At 38.1% G+C, this 8,155-nt stretch overlaps 1 long non-coding RNA gene across 2 annotated transcripts; it reads left to right on the forward strand.

Moving 5' to 3' along the window:
• Positions 1-236: 236 nt before the first annotated feature.
• On the forward strand, positions 237-7,854 carry LOC141504076 (uncharacterized). Of its 2 annotated transcripts, XR_012473203.1 has the most exons (4): positions 237-380; positions 727-848; positions 1,741-1,818; positions 7,699-7,854. It is a non-coding gene; the product is annotated as an uncharacterized LOC141504076 (long non-coding RNA). The 2 variants fall into 2 exon arrangements; XR_012473204.1 differs by lacking the exons at positions 237-380; positions 727-848 and adding an exon at positions 904-1,033.
• The last annotated feature ends 301 nt before the right edge of the window (positions 7,855-8,155 follow it).

The following is an 8,155-nucleotide window of genomic DNA, read 5'->3' on the forward strand; positions in this document are numbered from 1 at the left end:
TTTGTAAAAAAAAAAACTTGTCAGTGGAAGCAGGTACAGCAAATTTGGAAATGGACCTATTATCATGGCAGTTATAGGGCTTATCTAAAAGAGTCCCTTGGAAGAAATGAGATGGTCAGGGGGTTTTTCTTTAGACTTTAAGGGCCTACTCATAAATTTGAAAAAAATCTCATCAAAATAAAAGAGGAGGAATTGAGTGGAATAAAGTCTGAGATTTCTTCAGTAGAATAGTTTAGATTGGAAAATAGTTAACTATGTTCCCCTCCTCCCTTGACAAAGCAACCTCTGGGATATCATTGAAGAGTCAACTGACCCCATCTTATCTCTTGAATTCTGGATATCCATTCAATTCCTGGGGCTGAAGGGATATTCTGGTTTTGGTTTGAATTATATACTCTTTTCCTTAGATTAATTTACAAGTCTAGATTGTAAAGACCACATTCCTCATTAATGAGTTTGGGTCAGTGAGGGGGTGGGATCTAGTTAAGATAAATGTGATTCTTGGTTGTTTTGCTTTTGCCTCAATCTCTGTAATTCATTGGGGTCTGTTCCCTGAGAAAGGAAAAAAAAAATTCTCTTCATACCTTGAAAGATCTCTGAAATTCATCTAAGTGGCTTTTGTCCCACACCATAGTTTCAGGGCTTTGGGAAAACGTGGAAGAATTCATTTAGTAGACTAATTCAGACCTGAAAAATTTAGGAACTAAACTGTTTATTTCACAGCAGAGCAGAGAAGAGCAGAGCAGAGAGGAAGATGGAGGCAGTTGGAAACTGTTGATACTCCAGCTGGACAGCAAAGGAATTAAGAGGGCTGAAGGGGAAGGTCATCAGCAGCAACAGTGGCTCAGGTAGGATGGGGGAGGGGATGGAATACAAGGAGGGGGAGGGGGAATGGGGAAGGAGGGGGAGGCAGAAGCTGCATCAGGCTGGCAGGAACAGTGACTTCCATTTGTAGAGGCTGGATTTCTATAGGGGACCCACACATCTAGTGAAGAGCTGGGTAGAGTGGGCTTCTGCAGCAAAGGCCTCAGGAGTGGGTTTGGGAAAGACTTAAGACATTTCTATTCCACTAGGGACTTTGTGTCTCCCAATGGGGATATTTAGATAACAATGATGGAAATTTGAAGCCCAGAGAAAAGCTTAACTATGAATCATTCTAGTATAATGATTGCTTTAGGGGAGCATTTTTGAAAATAATTCCAATCCCATTTTCAGGACTATACTTCTCACATGATTTATTCTGATTTCCTCTATTTGCCTTTGGTAACACCTCTATATTCTGCCCCTCAGGTCAATATGCTTGTTTTATGTTTCCATAATTTCCTCCTTGCAACATTTCTAAACTTTTGCCACCTTGTACCTTTTCTATTATTCTATTTTCCATCTTTTGTCTCTTATCTTTGAACCTGATAGAACCAGATAAGTGCCTGAAAACAATATTGGCTCACTGTACAATAATTACTGTCACTTTTCAAGAGAAGAGATAAGAGAATGCACCTTCTTTCCATTACAGAAGTGGGTGACTGGTTTTACAACACTGCTTCTGGTGTCATGTTTGGTTGCTGTGCTGATTGTGATAAGTGATTAGGTTCCATTTCTTCATTAGTTATGAGAAACTGAGCAAAGCAGTTTATATCTTATAGAGAAATAAATAGTAAAAAAGGAGCAAACGCGCTCAAGTGGTAGAATTGGATGAATCTTGGCTTAGAAATGTAATTCAAGCTACTTTATATATTACAGGGAAGCAGGAGGAATTTCTCTCTACAGAGGAAGGGGATGGACAGGCAAGAGGAAAACAAGGGACCCCAGAATTAAAAGGTGGATTAGTGAATGAACTGATCCCAGGTTAAGTGTCAGATTCACACATCCATGTTACATCTTTCAAAGGACTGGGTACCTGCCAAATTGTGGGGAAGGGAAGTTTGATAAGGAGTTTGAACCCATGTGGGGGAGAATCTGAAAGGTTCTGTGACCTTGGCAATAGCTGGCCTTTTAGGGATATAGGAGATTAGAGGCCCTTGTTTCATGTACCACATGTGTCCATTTCTATTTTGGATACCCATATGTATGGGACAAATGCCACTTAAAGAAATTTCGGAAATCTTTCAAGGTAGGAAGAGAAAGCTTTATTCATTTCTTGAGGATGGGGCACAATCAATCACAGAGATTGAGGCAAAAGCAAAAGCTGCCAAGAATCACTTTTATCCTAACTGGATTCTGGCCCTCCACTGACCCACCCTCATTAATGAGGAATGTGGTTTTACAATCCAGACCAGCAACCTAATCTAGGGGAAAGGGCATAAAATTCAAACTGAAACCAGATTATCTCCAGCCACAGGGATTGAATGGTCATCTGGACTTTAGCAGATAAAGTGGGGCCAGTTGACTCTTCACCAATAACCCAGAGGTTGCTTTGTTAAGAGAAGAGGGGCACATAGTTAACTGTTCTCCAATCTATAATATTCTACTGAAGAAATCTCAGACTTTATCCTACTCAATCCCTCCTCTTTTATTTTGATGAGATTTCTTCAAATTTCTGAGTTGGCCCTTTAGTCTAAATAACAACTCTCTCATCACCTCCTTACTTCCCAGGGACCCTTTTAGCTGGACATATTCAGACACTTTCTACTGCCTGGATAAATACCCTGGCCAGTCATTTATAAACAATAGTTACCCTGAACTGACTCAGTCATATGCCACTGGTGTTTCTCTCCTCTGGATCAGAATCCTGTGCCACAGTGCACCTCTTTGTTCAGGGACTGAGTGTCTAGTTTAGACCCAGGGCTACTGCCACCCACTAATCTCTATTTCAATCTCAATGGAGAACCTTGTCACCCTGCCTCCCCTCTACCTTTCCATAAGGAGAAGGGCATAAGTTGGGGTGTCACACTTACAGAGTCAAGGGGAAGTTTCAGATAAACAATGTATAAATAGGTGAGAGATGGTGGAGATGAACTGGTTCAGTGTCTCTCCTCTCTTTTCCTTCTCTTCTCTTCTCCCTTGGAGGCATCCTATGTCCTTCAGCATCCTCTGAATCTCTTCCAAAAAGTCCTCTCCAGCTCTGGTGACTACTTGTCTTCTGGTAAAGAAACTGCTTAACACTTATTCAGTACAAAACACATGTCTTCCATCACAAAACAATGAGATTCTGGAGCTTATTACATTTGAAATTTTTCCTTACTGCCATATTGACACACATACTTCACTTTTAACACTTTTAACTTCTATTAGTATTTTAATATATGAGCAAAGTCACAAGCTTGAGTCAATGTGATCATTCTCACTGGGAGTTTTCTCCATACACATGCATTCAAGAGTCATCTTTGTTCTAAGACTACCCAGCATCTGGCTTAAAATAAAACAATTTTAACCTTTGCTCTCATTACAATAACCATTCAAACATCCTTAACCAAAATGAATTTTTTTCTCAAATATTCCCATATTTTCCTTTTCCTGATATATTTATCTAACTCACTCATTTCCTCAAACTAGCACTTGTAACTGTAATTATCCTAAGAATTTTCCATTCTTCTTACCTAAATATCTCCTCTAATAGAAAAACCAAGGAAACTGAATTCCTACCTTAGCATGTAGCTGATAGCAGGTGTCAGAGCCAGACACCTCACCTATCTCTGGCTATTAGATCCAATTCACCTAATATTTCTTTTTCTAGTTTGCTTAGTAACTAACTATAAAGATCCAGGACATTAAAGGAAAATTCCTTTACAAATATATGTATTGAATGTCAGTGTCCAGGCAGGTCACATGGGTACATCAAATGTCTTAGGCCTGATTTGTTCTTCCAGGTGAGATATTATGCAAAGGTAATTTTGGGGAAATCAAGTCAAAGGGGTCCAACCTCAGCCATACTGAGAAGCTGCCCCTTTGGCTGCCCATCCTTGTCTCCTGACATTCCTGGCTCCAAGAACATAACATTTATCAAGTAGCATTTCTTTCTGTTGACCATCCTGGTATCTGACATAAGAGAAAATCAATTAAAGTCCTGTGATCTAAAATGGTTGTTTTACCTAATTAGAACTTCCAGTGAATAGAATTCACTAAATTCCAATTATAAGCTTAATGGAGCCCCAATTAATGAAACCCCTACCTAAAGCTCATATTATCTGGTATTCTAACTATGACTGGCCCTAAAGGCCTGTCTCCTACCTCTTACTAAAGTCATCCCTTTGTCTGAAATCATATCTACTCTATCCATACATAATGATGGTATATCAAATTCCCCTTAGCTAGAGAAACCTCCTTCTAGTCTGTTGTATATTCCAACAAACAAATGCCTCCTTTGTCCAGGAGATTGCATGGAGAAATATCAAATTATCTTGTGTTTATCTTTCCCATATTGTATGGTGGTTTTGCTTCAAAACAAACAATCACTGCTTTGGAATATACATTTAGATCTAAAATATTCCCAATTCATATATATATATATGCATGTATAGTTAGACACTTCTATATATTGTTTACCCACTAGCCATCCTCAGCATACAAATGGCTATTTTTGTTTTGTCAAGTAAATTGGGGTTAAGTGACTTGCCCAAGGTCACACAGCCAGACAATCACAAAGTATCTGAGGCCTGACCTGAACCCAGGTCTCCTGACTCCAGGGCCAGTGCTTTATCCACTGTACCACCCAGCCACCCCCTAACATACAAATTACTTTTCAGAATTCTTCAAAACCATTAAAACATCTTAGGCAGCTTTAAATTTCCAACATGCATTATTAATTTCATTATAACAGAACCGCAATAAGAGTGACAGAGTAACACAGAAATTACTAGATTGTACAAAGCAATCCCTCTATTATTACATTATACATGAACCCTGAGATCTATCCCAGAAAGGGTCCTAATTTTTCATATTTTCCTTATTGTCCTTCAAAGCAATTGCATTAATCCTAGACTTAAACAATACAGTATTTAAATAACATATTCACAATAGTACAGCTAAACATTGCAAATATAATCTCCTTGTAGTTACAAAAGAATATCACATAACTGATAAAAACATCTTACTTATCAATGTTACCTTACACTTGGGCCCACAATTGAATTTGTTCAGAGCCCCCCATCAGCTGTCTGCAGTAAGAGAGAAGTCCACATTCTTGACTTCTTTAAAATTAAACATGCATTGTTAATATACATTAATCATAAAATTCTTATTTAAACATCTCATTTCCCTTAGAACAAGAGCAAAATGAATATCCCATGTTCTTTATGCTTTTGTCTCCCAAGTTCTCAGAATCCAGTGTCATACATTTGACATATTTAAAACTCCAATGTAATTACAACTCCACTAACTTTCCAACAGTTGTCTGATTAAAAAATTTAGATAAAATTTTGATAAAAACTTATACAGAGAATCCAGCACTCACATTCCAAAAACGCTATCCAAAATAAAAATACAATGGTTAGCATTATTAAACTTAACATTAAAACCAATTAGAGTTTTTTTTCCAAAGAAAATTAGTAAACATCCCTGGTAACCTAGGTATTTCTATTCTTAGTAACCTGATACCACTTTTCTTTAACCCAAAGGTGTTACAATAGTTTGAAAATCCCAAACTCCTTGCAAAACTTACAATAGTGTTAAAATAGTTTAATCTCAAACTAATTTAACAATCTAGCTTATTTAATTCCTCCCATTCTGTACAAATTTTGTCAGAATGTTACAACACTAGTATCCCTCTTTCAAAACCCTCAGAGTCCTTTCCAAAACCAAGTCTTAACAAGCCGGTGGATGAGATTGACACCACCAAGTGTCCAATGCACCAATTCTTCCCCCAACCCAGGGAGAAGGCATATAATGATAGGAAATCTTCCCTCCACTAATTTCTCACTCTTTCCCTTAAATGTTCTTTCTTTTGAACTTTTTCTAAACTCTTCCCCAAAGCACAGCTTGCTTTTTTTCTTAAGAATCCCCCTCCCCTTTCTCTAACTCTGCACACCTAGCAAAGTACCATAGTACCATTGGGTGAGGGAGAGGCTGATTTCCACGTGGGGGTTGATGCACAACCACTTCTTTCTCCTTTTAGAATGATTTGTAAACCACTTTACAAAGTTCCCAAAATCCATCTGTGGTATACAAAGTCAAACCTGCTCAATCCTTCTGTCTATAAGCTTCAACAATTTCCATACTTAATTCCTTTTCATTAGCTCTTCTTGACTTTAATTTATACTATTCTGAATTAGAATCACATAGCTTATACAGTTATATAAACCACAGATATGATTCCACTTTTCACAATACATTTTTCATCCCAATCTTGTAATTTTTTGCATTTCTTTATTATAACTCCTAAAACCCTGGAGAAGGCAAACAGTCATACAAAAATCCCTTAGCGTAATCAGAACATTCCCTGTCCTCGCCTTCTTCAAATAGAGTAAGCTGAATAACTTTTATAGAGGGACAATCCTTTTTGGGGGGGGGGGGTGATCATCTGTTCTTAGATCCTTACATGTCCCATAATTTTCTGTAATAACCAACATTACCAGAATCTAAACTGATAAACTCCTGAAGCTTTACCATATCATTCTGGGAAAAGATTAACTATTTAATTTCCCATATTGGCATATCTTGGTAATCACATTATATACTTCAGGATTATCCTGATTCTCATAGTCTTTCTGAAATTTATTTTGTAACCTCTTTTTTCAAATTAAAATAGCATTTCTTTCCATGATAATCTCTTTCCTGTTTAACTTCAAAATAAGGTCCTTTGAACACATATTTTACTAATTCTTCCTGAGGTAACTTTCTCTTAGTCCTTTTTCTAAAAGAGAGTAAGGGGAAAAATCATTCTAGCACCACAGAATCATGGAAAATTGGAAAGAGAAGGGAACATAAATAGGGAAGGGGGGGCCTTCTCATAATGTTAGAACAATACGGTGAATAGTTTGGCCTCCATAATCCATTCCTTTTTAATCAAAATAAAAATCCCTCTTTTAAGTCCCCCAGAGACAACCTAGGAGTGAGCAGGGTGGGATCATATTATCTATTGTAACACAGGCAGAAAGCAGGCTCCAGGGAAGAGCCAGAGAAAGTTAGATAAATACTGCCTAAAAATCCAAAAACAAAATGAGGCTACCTAAGGAACACTTTAGGGGAACTTGCTACCTCCTCCTTTCCCTGTTTAACAAATCAAACAAGTAAATAGACATTTTAAACATAAAGACAGAAAAGGCACAAACACAGATCATACAAAATGCAACAGAATTTTCCAAAGTGACAATTTCAAAACACAGGACAATGGCAAATTCCTGATGACTCAGGAATGCAGAGAGGATAGATTTCAGCCTCTCTTCTGACAATCTCTCCCTCCCAAAGGCAGACCATATTTGTTCCTTCTCCTATATCTTTGTTTTCCCAGACAAGGCAACAATATTTAATCATTTTCTTCTTACTTTTCCTTTATATTTCAGTCTTATTTACCTGATTTACCACAGGGGAAGGCTCAGGACAGGGTCCTTCCCATTTTTAATATTGACAGAGACCTCTCAGGATCAAGTGCCCTTAGATCCAAGTCTTTTATGCCCAAACCAAAAGGGGTTACCCCCAAACTTCAGTCATCCAAATGGATCCTCCAGGAATCTAGTGCCCTCAGATTCCAAGGTCTAGGCTTATGTCTTTTGAGTCTCTGTCCACAGACCTTTAATGACTGTTCTTTGTCCTTACTGACCTCAGGTTCTTGCCGTGGATTTGCTGTTCTCTTCCTACCAAGTCACTCCACTTTGGGTCATTTGCACAGAAGGGAAATCAAGGCTTCCCAGGAAATGACAAACTGCCTGCTATCCTGGCAACAAGACCCCAAACTGTGTGGGACAAATGCCACTTAAATAAATTTTGGAGATCTCTCAAGGTATGAAGAGAAAGCTTTATTCATTTCTCGAGGAATGGGGCACAATCAATCACAGAGATTGAGGCAAAAGCAAAAGGTCCAAGAATAACATTTATCCTAACTGGATTCCCACCCCCCACTGACCCACCCTCATTAATAAGGAATGTGGTTTTACAATCTAGACCAGCAAGCTAATCTAGGGAAAAGAGCATAAAATTCAAACCCAAACCAGATTATCTCTTCAACCCAAGGAACTGAATGGTCATCTGGACTTCAACAGATAAAGTGGGGTCAGTTGACTCT

Source organism: Macrotis lagotis, unplaced genomic scaffold, assembly GCF_037893015.1.
Source record: "Macrotis lagotis isolate mMagLag1 unplaced genomic scaffold, bilby.v1.9.chrom.fasta BILBYCTG078, whole genome shotgun sequence".
Classification (NCBI taxonomy): Eukaryota; Metazoa; Chordata; class Mammalia; order Peramelemorphia; family Peramelidae; genus Macrotis; species Macrotis lagotis.